General features: G+C 41.2%; 1 protein-coding gene across 25 annotated transcripts in view; it reads right to left on the bottom strand.

Moving 5' to 3' along the window:
* KIAA1217 (KIAA1217 ortholog) overlaps positions 1-17,470 on the bottom strand; it is a 753,165-nt gene that overhangs the window by 251,571 nt on the left and 484,124 nt on the right. Inside the window, exon 1 of one of the 25 annotated variants that reach the window (XM_019754186.3) lies at positions 13,799-13,938. The exons of the other annotated variants lie outside the window; for them this stretch is intronic. The gene's annotated coding sequence lies outside the window, so the exon portion shown is untranslated. Of the gene's footprint in view, positions 1-13,798; positions 13,939-17,470 lie in introns of those variants that run through there. 25 annotated transcript variants of the gene reach the window in all.

The following is a 17,470-nucleotide window of genomic DNA, read 5'->3' as shown; positions in this document are numbered from 1 at the left end:
CCCTATATATACTATGTTTTTCCCTATACATACATACCTATGATAAAGTTTAACTGATAAGTTAGGCACCGTAAGTGAGTAACAATAATAAAATAGAATGATACAATGTAATAATTTATGTAAATGGCTTTGGGGCCATTACATAAAATAATGGCAACTTGAACACAAGCACTGCAGCAGTTGATCTGATAACCTAGATAGTTACAAAGTGACTAACGGTATGGGAGTGTCTACAGGTGGATACACTGGACAAAGGGTTGATTCACATCTAGGGTTGGACACCCTGGGACAGGAAGAGATTTCATCACGCTACTCAGAACGGTGCACAATTTCAAATTTATGAATTGCTTATTTCTGGAATTTTTCATTTGATAAATTTTTTAACCATGGTTGATCCTAGGTAGCTAAAAGCCCAGAAAGCAAATCCGTGGATAAGGGGGGACGACTATCCTCATCACCAGAGTTTTTAACAGCGTGCTACATGAGCCCTGGGAAACAAGCGGCCTGGATGAAACCCCACTCAGCTTCTCTGTGCTACCTTGTGTAGTCCTCTGAAGAAACAGCAAGAAGAGGAGTCAGGAGACGGGGCCAGAACCAGATCAGGGTGTATCAGAAATCCGGATACTGGGGCACAGGGAAGACATCAGGGTGTGTGCCCAAGCCACTGGGGACTCCTAAGTTATCTGCCCTTCCTCAAGAAGAGTCATAAACTGGGGGAGGGGAGGGGGGCATTCTCAGGAAGCCGAAGTTGTAACCCTGAATAAGTCACCTAAGTTTTCTGGCCTCAGTGACCGCATCTGTCATTTGGGGATGGCTGGATATATACTTCAGCTCCTATGTTCTCTGATTTCTATCTGAGTTAGTTTTGATTCTCAGATGAAGACTAAGAAGATTTAACTAGGTGGGAACTCTGCAAGACAAGGATTTTGGGACTGTGTGAGGGACTCAGAGGCCCAGTTTATCCAGGTTTGAAGAGAGAGGAAGAAAATGAGAAAGGAGACGTCCTGTATCCTACCTGGGCTACACTCAGATGTCTGGGGAATCTGTGTGGACTCGTTCTCATCGGCTCAGAGGAATTCTGAGTGTGGTTCCAAGGCCCCTCCCCATCCCGGGTAGCTCCATCCTCCCTCAAGAATATGCTTAGTGCTTCTTGCCAGCCTCTTCTCTAATAAATGATAGCTGCTTTCTCTTTTCCTCATAGGCCCAAGTTTTAAAAAGCTATTAGAAAACCAGGTAGAAACTGAACAGCCTCTCCAAAATGGAATGCTCTGAAATCCTCTACTCTGGCAGAACTAAAGTCTCCACCTAGAAGTCATTGTCCTGTCCTGCCTTATCATGCCTCCAATATCATGACTGTGGATTTCCTTACCTCACTCCACTCATAACATCTTTGAAAAACATTTTTTTTCTGACCATCTTGGTTAAACATATTTATGTGTACCCAAACCCCTTAGCTCTTCTCAGTCCAAATTTTGCATTCCTTGGTTCCTGAGCCTTTCTCTTCTCTATATAAGTGACTAGTATCTGTTTCCTCCTAACTATGACCTTGCATGTCTTATTCTGTAGTTATTCTCCACTGACCCAATATGTCATACGTCAACCGCAACCCTTCTGCTGCCAGCTCAGTATTACCTTGGCCCAGAGATGTCTGAATGGGGCTCACCAGGACCACCTCCATGACCAAGAGCAGAAGCAGTGAACTACCGTGTTCCAATGCTCAAATACACAACAAAACACACACACACACACACACCCCAAATCCTCTTATTGCCCATTGTTTCCATTAAAATTTAAAACTTAGGCTTTTTTAAAGCATCATTGGTGCAGTTCCTTCTGGAAAATTCACTTTTTTTCCTCCGTTCTATCCTTATATTAAACTTGGCAACTGTGATACATTCCCTAAGGTGTTTTTTCAGAACATCTTAATGCTAGCAGTGAGAAGTCAGACACATGAAATGATAGATCAGCTACAAAACTCATCAAATGAATTCTCATTTTAGGGCTTTTCAGTTTTGAAGCTTTTCTTTTTTTCTTTAGGTGGCCTTTAGCCTCCACGGTTTGAAAACCTCTTCCTCATGGGAAGAAAGTTGACCAACTTCTCCAGCAGTGGGAAGAGCTGAGGTTTCTGCTGTCCAAACTGTGCAGGCAAAGCAACTCTGAAGGAGGGATGAAGTCAGGACAGAACAAGACGGAACATGCCCAACCTCCATGCTTTGAAAAGGTGATCCAGACCAGTTCATGAGCAGCCGTCTTATTTTAAGAGACTCCTAACCTAAGTGTTAAGGCAGAACCAAAGGGAGAGGTGAAAGGAAGGAAAAGCAGCTTTTTTCTTTTTTTGGTCTCTGTAAAAGTTCTTAACTGGAAGCACTCAGAAGTCTAATCTTTGTGGCATTTGCAAATCAGACTCCTTAATTCAGAGTCCAGCAAGGTAAGACGGATTACACCTTACCTAGAGAGTAAAGGCAGTTCTGTACAGTCAAAGAAAAATGCTTCCTGCCTTTGTACAGAAAATGAAGAAATTTTTCAGAGTAAAGAAACGCAATTTAATTATCATTAAACAAGCTTTAACTGCTCTGGGCAGTCATCCTCTGCATGGAGGCATCATTTAACTTAAAAGAAACCACATGACCCAGGGCCCTCTCCTGCTCTCCCTCAGCAATAAATGGTTATGGCTGGGAACAGCTCAGCCCAGGTGAGCTGCCCAGGTCTCAGGAACGCATTCCCCAGCAGATCAGAGCGCTCAGGGAGGGGTGGCAACCCCATGGTCATCCCACTCTGTACCTTGCTCTTGTCTGCTGCACTGCAGAGCCCCTGACAGCAGAAACTCAGGAAGCCGCCTTCCTTTCTTGGCCATTCTACAGGACACACAGATGGCTCCACGTCCAAATCCATATGTGGACACAGCAGTCACCTGCCCAGCCCACAGGCCGCAGGACCGTCCCCTTTCACACTCAGCTTGCCTTCAGCTTTGCCTATTCTTCCCGCAAGCTGGCCTGACGCACAACACAGACCCAGGGTTTGAAGTGTGATTCATGATAGAAAATACCGGTTTTTCATTGCTACACAATGCATCTGGGGTGGGGTTTGGGTAAATCCGGATGTAGACACCAAAAAGGCAGGCAAGAATGCAACTCTTTTCCATATATCTCACTTGAGCTCAGCCCACATACCACTCATTAAAGAAAATAAGTCGAATGGAGTGTGAAGGAGCCATCTACAGTACATCATCCCACATCTAGGCAGTTATTATTCATGCAGTTTCAGGTTTTAAAGAGACGGTTCATATCAAAATTTATTTATCACATCTGCATCATCATGAGGCAAAACCCAAATTGCCAATGGTCTCAGTATCAGTGTTTAGTAAAAATGTTTCATCCTGAAAGGCAGTGCAGTCATGGTGAGTATGTTTCATTTCTGGCCATGTCTGCCTCAAAATCCACTAGGCCGGAACTTCTAGAACAAGTGAATAAAGAAAGGGCCCATGACATCCAAATGGTTGACAGATACCCAAAAGACATGCCCCATTTCCTGACAGCACGATCTGTGACCTATGCCACCTACCCCCACCTGACTGGTCTCCGAAGAACACTTGCTGGTGTGCAAGAGTTACTCAGGGTCAGAAGCCTTACTTTGGCCCTCATAAGCTATGAGGCTGTCCCAAGTCACATCAGTTCTCTGAGGCTCAGTTTTCTCAGCTGTAAAATGAGGGAGTCGAATGCTATCTATGGGCCTTTCTAGCATCTCCATAAATTTCCATGATTTTTACAAACAAGCCCAAACTAAACAATAACCAGTATTAAAGGTACTATTGAGACTTGCATAGTCTACACTGCAGTGTTCAGCCAACCTTAGCAGGGTATAATCTGAAGGCCTGGCCTGAGTTAGGAGTAGGCAGGAGCTTCTGGTAGGTTCCATGTGGGAGCTGGAGGATTTGTCTATTAGCAATATCTTACTTCAAATCAACTACCACAAAATGAAAAAAAAAAAGGTTTGGATTGAAATATAAATTAGCGGTTTCTTTTCCGAGTCAAGAGCAGATGAAAAGGTGAAGTTTCGTTGTATCATAACCTCACTGGAAAAATCCCAATTCAGCGACGATGACACGTGTATCCCATTTCAAATATTGTTGCATCAATTTATACCTTTTATTGTGGTTGAGAGTAAACAGTTTAGTCATCTAAGAGTGGACACTGAATACATGAGACCCAATGAAAGTGTTGAGAATTAAGAAAAAAACAAACAAATAAGGAAAGAAATACAAGCATTCAGCCTTTGGGTTTGTAACAAGAACACAGCAGTGTTTCTGGAAACCAGACATGGGACCCTGGGTGTGCAAGTCATAGATCCTCAGGATTCTATGAACTGCTTGCATTGGGGGTTTTCACAGTGCCCTATACGGAGCCCCAGAGTGCCAAAGGGCCCTGTGGGGACAGTCACAGAGATCGGAGGGGAGACCAGCTTAGTTAAAAGTACCCCCCTTGCCTAAAAGGGGCCTCTGCATAAAATTAGTGTTTGAACAAAAGCTAAAAATATTCTATCACTCTTCTGCTTAAACTTCTTCATGCTGCATTAAGAAAAAAAATCCAAACTCCTTATTGTGGCTTACTAAGCTGCCAGACACTTCTCCTAGGTCACCAGGGTCCGTAAACAAATAAGTCCCTTCCTGCCTTGGGGTCCCTTACTGTTCTTCTTCCATGCTCCCCTGGCTGTGTATAAGAGAGGGGATTGGCTCCTTCTCATGTAATCTTCTTTATTTCCTTCATGGCACTTATCTCAATCTGAAGTCATCTGTGTATCTGTTTTCTCCTCTGCCACTCCCACTAGATACTAAGTTCTATGATGACCTTATCAGCCTTGTCCAGTTCTGTATTCCCAGCACCAAGCACTGGACCTGTCCAAAGTAGAGGCTCAATCAGTGCTGAAGGAATAGATGGATAAATGGCTGGTAGTTTGTTCTTTCTAAATCCGATGATCACATCTTCATGCTAATCAAAATTACCTTATTGTTCAACTTAATTCAAGAAGCATTTTCACCCACTTAATCCTCAAAACTGCACTCTGAGGCCTTTTCGTGGACTGGTGAAAAGCCACTGGCTCTGGACCTGTTTGCCCTGAAGTTAGTGAGTAACCTTGGACTAGTCAGCTCCCTTGGCTTCAGAGTCCTTCTCCATAAAGCTAGGATGCTTTCTGTAGCAGCTGTAAGGTCCCTCCCACCTTGAACTGCCTATGAATATTTAAGATTGTAATTGAGAGACACTGATCCCTTCTCAGAAAATGTTTTGTGAAATGTTTCTAGTATCCAGTTGACCCTTGAACAACACAACGTGGGTTTGAACTGCATGGGTCCACCTATACATGATATTTTTCTATAAACGCATTTACTCTCCCTTATGGTTTTCTTAGTAGCATTTTCTTTTCTCTAGCTTACTTTATGATAAAAATACCGTATATTAGACATATAAAATATAAAATATGTGTTAATCGACTATGAATCGTAAGGCTTCTGGTCAATAGTAGACTGCTAGTAGTTAAGCTTTTTGGGAGTCAAAAGTTCTATATGGATTTTCGACTGTGTAAGGGGTCAGAGCCCCTAATCCCTGTGTTGTTCAAGGGTCAACTGTAGTTGCTTCCATGTTTCCAACATCTGCTACACGCCAGGTACTGAGTTGGTACTTTTCACACTCTGTGTCCCATCTGCAAATCATCTGGCCGCAGAAAGGGAAGGTTCCTTAGATCAAGTGACTTGCCCAAGAGCACACCAAAAGTGTGCTCATATAGAACCAGTTCCTCAAATTGTGCCTGCCCAACAACAAAAGCAGGACACCTCCCACTTCACCACAGCACTTCATAGGAGCAGGTCTACAAAACACAGGTAGGACTAGATTCAATAGGAGCCAGACAAGTGAGAGAGACAGGTGTGAAATGGAGAGTGGGGGGCTGTGGTGAACCTGAGAACCTGTACCCCTCATCTGAATGGGGCAGCTGTTCTAATACAAGTTTTAACAAAGGAATCTGAGCCCAGTGTTTGCTGCTCACCTGACTTCTCCCTCAAATGTAAGAAATTTGATTTTTATGTAAAAACTCCGATTCCACAAAGTTTTGGTGGCTTATCAAAATCTGTAGAAGCCACAGTGCAGGCGTATCTGGAGAACGTGGCCTGGTAGCTCTGATCTATACTTTTCCAGCCTGCACAGGGAAAGTAGCTATGAAAGTTGCCTCATCTGTCCCTTCAATGCCAGTGAGAACTTTTGCAATCACAGGTGAACCTACTGGGGGGAGAGAGAGAGAGAGAGAGAGAGAGAGAGAGAGAGAGAGCGCGCGCTAGCTACTGAGCAACACCATTTTGTGAACTGAGTCTGAACTACAAGGTGCTCCTTCTCTGGGGTGAACTCTAAAGGTCTGTTCATGGAGTGCAGGTTTCTGAAGGCAGGAATTTGGTCAAGGCATGCAGCTTTCCTCCTCCAAGGCCAGAAAGAAGGTTGCTTAGTAAACGCATTCCTGACAAACCAGCTCCAGGTTTGGTTTCAGAGGTACCGCAAACGAGTAGCAAAACCCATTGCTGTTCCAACTGCCTCAGTTTCTTCAAATCCATCCTTTGGGGTAACATTGAAATGGCAAAAACAGTAGGCACTGTAAAAGAGAGTGTGCAGCAAGAAGGAAATCCTTCCCTGAATGATTAAATTGGTTGGAAATCCACTTTCATCAAAATGAACACGTTTTCGTAGCGAACCCCCCAGGGATCCCATGAAAATGCCACAGGCTTGCGTCAGAACTGCTGGGTTCAAATCCCCTTCTGTTGCACAAAGAATCAAGTCTCTAGACTCTTCTGAGCCTTGGTATCCTTGTTTAACCCTTCTGAGGCTTAGTTGCCTGTGGCTCCATTTGTACAGTTTTTTAGATGATTATATGAGAAAATTTGCGTGCAAGTTTCTAGTATATAGTAAGCAATAATACTTGTGGGCATTCTAGTACTCATTTGAATGCACACAGGGAAATTTTTTATTGTATTGTGTTGGAATATTAAGGCATTTGAGATTTTGATGTAGATGTCTTAGAAGCTAGTGGTATTTAATATTTAGAAGACAAAAGATTGTATTTACACCATGATATTGGAAGCTTTTCTAACACTACAGAAAAAGTTCAGTTAGGCTTAAAAGTGACCTGCCACCACCGTGAGACTATAGTAATTATAGTCTCTTTAATGGAATTGCTTAACTTGTGGCTTTCCTTATTTTGCACATACGGCTGCGATTCTACCCTTTTTCCTCTAAGCACAGTTAATGCTCTTTAATGCTTTAAGGTTAACTAACCTATGTCAGGTATATGTTTATTCACAAAATACCACATTCAGAAGTATTTGTTTTATATTTGTTCCTTTTTGCAAATATTTGCAATTAGCTGAACTGCAATATTTTATGCAGTAGAAAAAGAATGTATCTGGGAAAAATGTGAAGTTTCAAAAGTAGCTTTTGAGAAGGAGAAAGAAAAGTCTAATAACAGTGAAGATATGTCTCCTGATTTGTGCAAAAGGAACGAATATATCAAACCTACTATCCTTGTGGTTTTAACGCATTCTGTGCATCTGAATGAAAAAGGAGTTGGAGTTTAAAATAATGTCTGAGGCTTTCTTCAGTGATTCTGGAGTACACAACGTGTTGTTTATTTTCTTTTGAAAGGCATAATATGATTCTATTCCTGACTTTTCTTGCTATAAACGTTTTCAAATCGAAACATTTGGTATATTATAAGTTTTTTTCATTTAGGAAACTGAATCATAGTTACATAGTTATAGGTTTAATATGAAAGTCTAAGAACCCTTTATCCAAAACTGATCCTGGGGAACTTGGCAAGGGGTGAGGTATAGTTATAAACGTGAAGTGAATGTTTTATATACTGGGTGAGAAGGCGGCCTAACCTGGGAAGGTAAATTTACTGCTTTTGTTGAAAACTTCAGGCAGCTCGAACATATGTAATCCAAACACGCCTGATGTCAAAACCCAAAACAGTATTTATTTAGAAGAGTGAGATCCTAGCTAGAATAAACTCATTTAGGGAAGATTCTGTGGCTGGGAATGAGGCTAACATCATCTGATGTGACTGCTCTTACAAAGGAAAAAAGGAGAATCACTTCCTTTTTCAAGGGACAATTACATCAAAGCACAAATTTGTCCCTGGGTGGGGAGACGGAGAAACATCCTCAGCCTATCTGGAAACTGCTGGCCCCCCTTGGAAGAACACGAGTTCCATTCCAGGGCAACTGTTTTTGTTGTAAACTAGTTTTTAAAATTTAAAGTCTTATGTACACATGATAAAAATATACAGAGGTCCAGAAGCTAAAAATAAAAGCTTCCATCCTTACTAGCCCACTAGTCCCTCTCTCTGATGTATCAGCCATCATTCTAGACATTTTTAATGTATAGATAAGTACACAGAAAATGAGTATTTTTCTTCATACAAATAGGATTCAGCCTTTTTAAAATAAAAGGTACCAGGCTATCTATACTGTAAAATGTATTGCTTACCTACTATAACCTGGTTATGTGTCCATACCTGCACATAGAGTATATTTCATATACTGTCGTGACTGCAGTGAACTGTATTATCTGAACGCGCCATAACACACTTTCAAACATTCACAGTGACCGAAAAAATTGCTCTTTTTGAGAGAAAATTGGGCAATACCTTTCAATAACTTTACTAGTAATCCTACCAAGGTAGTAGTAATAAACTAGTAATCTGACATCTAGGAATCTGTCCTCCAGATTTGCTGACACGTGCACAGATACACAGAAGGTCACTGCAATATTATTTATAACAGGGAGAGAAAAAAGAAGCAACCAAAACAGCAATTAAAAAGATCAAGTTAATATATTATGGTGCCACCACTATAATTGCTCCGAAGGTAAAATAGTTTTAAATTAGTTTGTGATATTTTCACCGTCATAAACACAGACATGCAGTCACACACACACATACACACACACACGTACACATGCACACATACATGCACATACACTCCACAAAGAAGAAACTGAAAATTGTTCTTCATCAGACAATTCGCTGGAGTTGCTTTCTTATGCAGTCTTAAAACTGAGTCCAAAAAAGGATTCAAATAAAGTTATAGTTATAGGTGAAGGGAGGAGCCCCTGCAACCTTTCCTTTAACAAAATTCAAACAGATGATTTTTAAAAGAATTGTCCTCTGGAACAGCAGGCTGAACAGTAGTGGCAGCACATTCACCATAGGGATGACTACAGTGAACACGAGAGTTACCATACACGTGGCATTCTGAGGGGTGTTTATAAACATTCTTATTGTCAAAGACTGCAAATGACCAAGGGACCATCCACATCTTGCTTTTCTCGGCCATTCCAAAACACGTGTGAGGCAGCAGACTGCTTCGCTTCTCAGTGGCAAGTAGTAAGGCCAAAGAAAGTCCTGTCTGAACAAGTTACAGTGCCACCACACGGAGCACCTACACCTCTGGGGTGGGGTCTTTGCTCCCTCCCTCTTGTGCGATCTGAGCAGAGCACAGAGCAGGGCAGACAGGCAGGGAGGGCCCACAACTCTGAGGACGGTCCCCCACCATCGGGTTTGCGGGGCCAATGTGACCACCTGCATTTACTAACCTAAGAAAACCGTTGGTGAAAAACATCGTTATAACTTCTGTTGCTGAATCATGAACAAGTGATCAGAAGTGTAAGTGAAGAGTCCAGTGCAATGGCAGATAGGGTGGGAAGTGAGACCACCAAAGGGGATCCTGGGGCTGTAAGAGGCCACAAAAGCTACCTATCACCACCTTTACAGTGGACTGACTGTGCTCATGCCATCACATAAAATCTGCTGTACACACTGCTTTCTGTGAGATCTCTAGAGAAGGGTTTCTTCAAATGCATATTTTACATTTGCACTTGTCATTCATACAAGCGAACAGTTCAGAATTCTTCCTGCTGCCTGTGAGTCTGTTGTCTGATGCAAAATCAGGAGACTCTGCCATTAGGATAAAGCTCATCCCAGTCTCCATCCTTTGTCCCTCCTGGTCCCTGCCTAAGTAAGGTTGTCCTGAATTCCACTCTTTCCACCACAGCCCACAGGCCCCACAGCCCTCCAGCTGCCCAGATGTCCCAAGTGTCACCACGAACTACGGAGAACTTGTCATTTTGATTTTATAGGGGAGAGCAGATTTAGTAGCCTCAGAATCCTGCCAACCTTGATAATATGCCTCCAGAAAAAACAAAAGTCGTTCTCCCCATATTTCCTCTCATCACCAGTTACAAGTTCAATGCCAAAGCTGGTAAGTTTATGAAAAGGTTATCAATATTGGAACGACTTCCGAGGAAATTTCACCTTGAAGTACGAAATGGCCAAAATTCATAGGTAAAGCCCGCTCGTGGTGCTTCATGATTCATAATAAAAACATGTCCCCAACTCAGATCGCCTGAGGAATTTAGCCTCCACTAAATTATGTTCTTACCTGCTTAAAAAAAAAAAAAAAAAAAAAGGTTGAGGAAAGGAAGGCGATGGCAAGCTTTATTGCTGGAGGAGGAAAGTAGTACCCTTCCAACTCTGCCTGCTCATCCCTTCAGAAACCACACACGTAAAGATAAGAGCAACATTGTCTATGATGACACCATTTTCCAGGATGACTTTTTTGGGAGAAATAAATAGATTTTTGCAAACTACTCCCTATCAGCTTCAAAACAGGAGTGTTTCTTATCAAGTGAAATTGATGAATAGCTCCAACCTGTAAACAGCTTCTAGAAAGAGCTTCCCTCCCACTAACTCTATGTACAACTTGCCCAGGAGGAAGTGATAATTCCAGTTCCTGAACCAGGAGACTTCAGTGCCTTTCTTTCTGAAGAAATCATCTCCGTAGACATTCCAAAAAGTTTTGAAGAGAAAAATGTAATATTTAGAGGCCATTAATTCCGTTACTAAGAGGATTTTTAAATTTGGATGCTACATTTTATTTGCAATGTGAGTATGTTCAATGGAAAAACCTGTGCCACTAGTAAGTAACGGAGGCAGCACTTGAATCCACACAATCTAGCCCTTTGAATCACTGTACGCCCAGCGCTTCTGACTCAACAAACCTTCACTGAACCCTGCTAGGCGTGAAGTAGGCTTCTAGATGCAATCACTACTTCCTAATCAACAGATAATCTCTGAACAATCAACAATTAATAGTAATAAAGAGCTTTAATGGACTTTCTAAAACAGGGTCGGTGGATAAAACGATGTATAAGAATATTTATTAGTGATTCCTAACCTATTTGGAATTTTGGCACCCTATGGCTGTTTGAATTCATGACTCTTTTTTTTTTACTTTACATTTGCGGCTTTGCAGTTCATATTTGGAATTGAAATGTTGAATGAATGAATGACATGAATATTTGCTTTCAGATCAGATCTTGCCTTTGAGATAACCAGAGCTTTACCAGTGCCCCAAACCAGTGCTGGGAACTGGAGTCCCCAACACAGCTTGATGCCATTCGTAGCACCATATTTAATTAATTTATAGGGTGTCTGGGACAGAATGAGTTCAGCCCTAACAGCTCAGAGATCGGAATGCCTTTAGAATCCCACTCAGTGAAACTGACTACCCAATACTCCTGTTAAGAACCTTCTTCCAGGAGAGTGGCATTTGAACAATGCTGAACAGTCTGATGTGGGAATCTTGGAAAAATTGAAAAGTCATTAGGAAAACACTGAAACTAATAGAGTGTTTTTCCCTGGCTAGAAACACTGCTGCTAAAAATAACACAATGAAAAACATATTTGTCTCTTTTATACAATGGACGTAGAATATAATTATGGGCTGGTTTGGTCTGGGACGTAGACAAGGCAGGGAGGTGCCAAGGTCTAAAATACAAAAGGAGAAAAGACAGTGTGTCCAACCCCTTGTTTCCTGTGGCGATTCCAGGACCCTTGGTGACTCAGTTTCCTGCTTGGGATACCTGTAACAACAAAACCTGACTCTGCTTGCAGGACCCAGAAACATAAGGGGCACGTAAGAGTTAAAATTGTAAGTCTCATGAAGTAACTTGAACTCCTATCAATAGGTTACTGGCAATAGGTGCCAGTAAAAAGTAAATTAATCCCACTCCTGCAGCCTATCTAGAAAAAAGTGTCAGACATAATTAATGTAAAACCACGAATATCTTAGCTCCTTTGACACACTTAACATTTTGTATTTTAATTAATTTATAGAAATAATTGTTGCTGCTGGGAGTTATTTCAGTAACACATTGATTTTTTTTTTTTCCCAAGATCACTAAAGTAAGAAAAAAAATTAGCAGAAAATGTAGGATAGTGTACTGTGTTGTACATTTCAGTATCTCTCTGAGCCAGGGTTTCTTCACCTGTCAAAGGGGGGATAAAAAGTTTCTGCTAATCTTACTGGGCTGTTGCAATAAGATAGAGTAAAGGATGTGGACACACTTTATAAACAGTCCAGTGCCATGTAAGTAGTAAATAAAAACAATCGTTAACTCATGGAGCATGAACGCTGGGAACTGTGCTACATATATATTGTGATTTAAATCTCACAATGCCGTATCATCCTCCCTATTTTATGGATGAGAACGCTGAGGCTTAAATACATTAATTTACTTTCCAAAGTTCCACAAGTAGTAGTAAGTGGTGAAATCACGACTCAAAACCCAGGCGTCCTGATGTCAGGGAGACAGTTTTTTGTCACTCAATGGTTTTGTGATCACTGTGGTACCACAACAGTCTAATCTGACTATCAGTTTGGGGCTAATCCACATTATCTGACAGCAAATTTCAGGAAGTTTAAATTCTTACAAGTTAGACAGTTTTAAAAATATTTTAATGCCTGCCCATTTGCTCCTAAATAGTTTTGGTTTCAAAAGCCCAAATTCTCATGTACAAGTATCTTTAAATTATTCTTAACTCTATGCGCAATATATGAAAGAAGCAAATATGCCTTTCATTGCTTTTTAAGCTTGGTGGACCTAATAACTACTCACATCACAACCTGAAGTCCCCAAACTAAGCCCTTTGAGTCCACTTTGCAGGTCTACAGCCACCAGTAGTGATTTTTATCACCTCTGTATCTCTGGCAAGGCTGTTTACTTAGTCTCACTAGTAACTGATGAAAACAGAAAACCCATAACACCACCAAAGCAAGGTTTCCTTTCTAAAGCACGCTTTAAAAACTGCCTTTATTAACCATTGTCCCCACCCCAGCAGCCTAAATTCTGCCTTTTCAGACTTCCCTGAAGTCCAGACACTCTGATATCTCAAAGGAGATATTTTTCTAGTCTCAGAAATGCCTCTCTGAGAAAAGTTTCTAGACATACACACCAAAAAAGTGCAACGGTCATAAACCTGGCTGTTTTTGTAATATTCCATGGGTTTCATTTTTGGCATTTTAGAACTCGAAAATACAGAAATATACATAGTCCCCATTCAGGTCTGTTCTAAGAGTTAAAAAAAAAAATCAACATCTGGGAATAATTTTCAAATACATACAGTATCTCAAGTCTCAGATCGTCCTTTTAACCCTTACCTATAGCACTTTTATAGCATTATTCACAGGGCATAATCAGCATAATGCATAATGCGACACTTGTTTTTCAGCTCTATTCAAAACTCTCAGTTCATTCAATAAAAAAGCCCTGAAAAAAACAGCCCTGAAGCAGGAACATTCAGTGTGGGAAAGCTGTGCTTATTGATTCAGTTCTTCCTGCCAAGAGAACAATGCAGAGAAACAGACCTCAACGTTCCAAATAATTTTTGGTAATAACTCGGAAGAAAAAAATGCATTATTTACCTGTACTCAGAGCTCCACAGGTGAGGCGGCAAAGTAGAAAATCTAATTCGTCTTCTGGAAGTTTTTGTCTCTAATGGACTCCAGGGTCATCCTTCCGGGCTGTCAGGTAAACCCCCCCTCCATGTCTCTCTACTGTTTTCTTTTGCTGTTTTTGCCCCAGTGAAACTCTAGTCATTTGCATAAAACCTACTTCAAGCCTATAGGACTTTTTGAGTAGCTACTTGTTAAATTGGCTGTCTTGACATGCTCTTTGAAGCATGACATCATAAATCTCCATGGAAACCCTAACCCCACCTGTCTATGTGCCAACATTACCTGTCAGGAGAAGACTTAATCATCTGAAATTGTTCATTAATGAAACCTTTTTCGGGGCTTTGGATCTCTGCACAGTATAATTTGTGCTGTTGGCAAAAACTTAGCCAAGAACGATGGCTTCATTTTCAAAGCCTGAGCTGTTTTGCAGAAAACAATGATCAAAATTATAGGCATTTGCTAATCTGCCCCTCCCTGTCTAACAATGCACTTAATTGGTCAAAGAAAAACCTACAGTGGCACATGTGCCTCTCTCTGAAGGATAAAGTTACTTTGAAAATGTAGGTTTTTGAAAAACCTTCAATCGATACTGCTAAGGCTTTCCACTCTACTCTCCAGCAACCCCCTTCCTACTTTTTACCAGCAAAACTTGCAAAACAGGTTCCTTACTGGAATGTGTGTGTGTGTGTGTGTGTGTGTGTGTGCTGTGCATTTTCTCTTGGCCTCAGGCTTGTAGTGGTGGTGGGAGGAGGAGGTGTTGAGAATTTTTCTTAACTCTTTCCTAACACACTCACATCTTTTGCATGTTTGTCCTAGCTTGCACGTGTTACCAGAATAACATCGAAATCAGTAACCTTGGCTTTTCTTGGGAACAGTCAATAGGCTCTAAAATGGTCAATCCTTCTTTTCTTCCTTCATTCATTCACTTTTCATTATCGCCAATGTTATGGACTCCCTGAAGTCTGCACAAAGCTTTGGACAAATTTCTGCAGCATTTGTCTCCAACCCCTCTTGGTGACAGTGGGTTCATCACTCTTTCTTCTCACGTCTAAATCTACTGCAGACATACCCCACAATCTAAGTCTAAGATTGCTGACCCTTAGGTACCAGAAAGGTTTGAATGGGACTTCCTCCAGACCCAAGAAAGTTTATAATGATGTCATCAAATGGCTGTCAAAAGCTGTAGCAGGAAGTTCTTTAGTGGGTTGAGCTGGCAGCGGGGAAGCACTTGAAGGCAGAAAATGCTACAACACAGCAGTCTTGGAAGCAGCAGTAGCTAATAGTGCAGCCTGCTTTAACTTGCCACAGATTCTGCTGCAAAGTACAGTGTCAGTCCTCAAAGGACAAAGATTAACCTCCACACTTTGCTGAGCCCGCCCAGGTGTGTGCAGGGAGAGCAATGGGAGGTAAAAGCTCAAACTGGCTCTTTTCACAAAAGGAATTGTAAATGCTTCGGGTTCTCTTGGACTGTTCTGGGAGTTCTGCACTGCTACAGTTTACAGTTAACAGATGGGACATTACTTTCCAAGAGATCCAAGAACAAGCCTGGTTTAACACAGCAGCCCAAGTTGGAACAACCTCGGAGGCAAGACTATTGTCAGAGATTCAATTACTGCCTCTGTGAGATGAAAATACACCTAGATGAAGCCCAAGCATGTGCTTTACCCTGTGGGGCACAAACACAACACAAAAAACAACAAGATATAACCACATCAAGGCTTCATACACTGACATCTGAAGATGGGTTGCAGCGCTATTCAGTTAGTTATCCCTCCAAGATCCACTAGGGAGAGGAACATGCAAAGGTTAATTCCTCATTCAGAGCTAGTATCAATTGTGCCAGATCTTTGGGTTATTTAGGTAATTACAGTATGTCAGCCTTTACTTCCTAGATTGAAGCTTGGAAAAGACCGTGAGAAGAGTCCAAATCTGAAAGTCAGGCACATGGAGATCAGAAACAACTCAGAAAGCAACCTGATGAACCCATTCATAAGCCGGCAGGCGGAGGCAAAGACTTCTAGTAGAATTCGTAACCAGTGATGACCTTATGGTAATGTGAGGATCCTGAAATATTTAAAGTGGGGAAAGTTTTGGACAACAAAAATCTCAGCAAAAAACACAGCACATGTCAGGGCTGGACAGAAATGCCAAGATTTGCTTCAAACTGACCGGCTGAGTAATGATTTTTTCCTAAGATCCCCAAATGAAAATATCAAGCGGGACTAAGCTTTAATAGCATTGTGGTTTGCCTGAGAGTAACTGAGCACCACACTAACCAAATCCCAGCTCAGCAAATACATGTAGCTAGACTATTTTGTTTCTACACTGAGCAACATCAGAGGTATCCATGTTCGACTTGGATAGCAAGTCAGATTCTTTCTCTTGAATTGGTTCCATCAAACCTATTTATAACAGACAAAACTGCTCACAGAAAAAGCCCATGAAAATATAAGAACATAAATAACTGGTGAAAGAGGTTGGAGTTAACCACTTACGGCCTGAAGTTCTGTTTCTTAAAAACCATGAATTAGAAGTCGTCACGTAGAAAATACAGTAGTACCTCGGTTTTCGAATGTCTCTGTTGACGAACATTTCAGCTTACGATCGCCGTAAATTTTATGGATCTATGGTATCATTAGATAGTAAAACTCATGCTAAATTTGCAGTTTTAGGGGTTGATTTTAAAGGTCTGGAACAGATTAATCCATTTTGCATTACTTTCTATGGGGAAACAAACTGTGCCTTGGTTTTCGAACGTTTCAGAACTCGGTCTTCCGGAACAGATTACATTAGAAAACCGAGGTACCACTGTACTTCTTTGAGTAGGAAGAAAACAAAATTATAATTAAAATTGTTCATCATTGAAGATACTAAAATCTTAACTAAACTAAGCCATGCTGGAAGGATATGCTTAGTAGATTAACTGGAAAGTACATATTGGGCTGCAAAGGGTAAACACAGACCTTCCGCAGATCCTCCCAGATATACCAAGTCAACAGATGGGATGGGGTCTGGAATAGTCCAGAGGTATTTTTTCAGCATTGGCCTGTAAGGACTCCACAGAGTAGGATGAACATTTTACAACTCGTAACACCATGGCATACAGACCACTAGGATGAAGAGAAGGCTAATGAAATAGCAGACACTCAAGAAAGGTCTGCAACCTGAAGTTCTGGTCTAAAGAAAAACTGACAAACACTGAAAAGAAAAAAAAACAAGTATACATTTTGCATGTCAACACACTGCAAGTATCACCAAAAGAATGAGGACACTTGGATTTCTGAGTGAAATAATGGAAACCAACTGTAGTAATTAATTTCCTAATGCTATGTCCTTAAACTTTGGCTCTGTTTTTGCTTGTAGTTGTTTCCTTCAGAAATTATCCATTCACATTTAGTCAACTTTGACTATGGTGTTAAGGTAATGATGAATTTTCTGTGTCAACTTAGCTAGGCTATGGTACCCAGTTCTTTGGTCAAACACCAGTGTGGATGTTGGTGTGAAGGTATTTTTTAGATGTGACTAACATTTAAATCAGCTGAGTTTGAATCAAGCAGATGACCCTCCATACTGTGGGTGAGCCTCATTCAATCAGTTGAAGGTCTTAAGAGCAAAGACTTATAGTTGCTGAAGGGATTC

Source organism: Rhinolophus sinicus, chromosome 1 (assembly GCF_057876585.1).
Source record: "Rhinolophus sinicus isolate RSI-liver-muscle chromosome 1, RSI-T2T, whole genome shotgun sequence".
Classification (NCBI taxonomy): domain Eukaryota; kingdom Metazoa; phylum Chordata; class Mammalia; order Chiroptera; family Rhinolophidae; genus Rhinolophus; species Rhinolophus sinicus.
The sequence above is the reverse complement of the archived record's forward strand: the minus strand, read 5'-3'. Positions and strand labels throughout refer to the sequence as shown.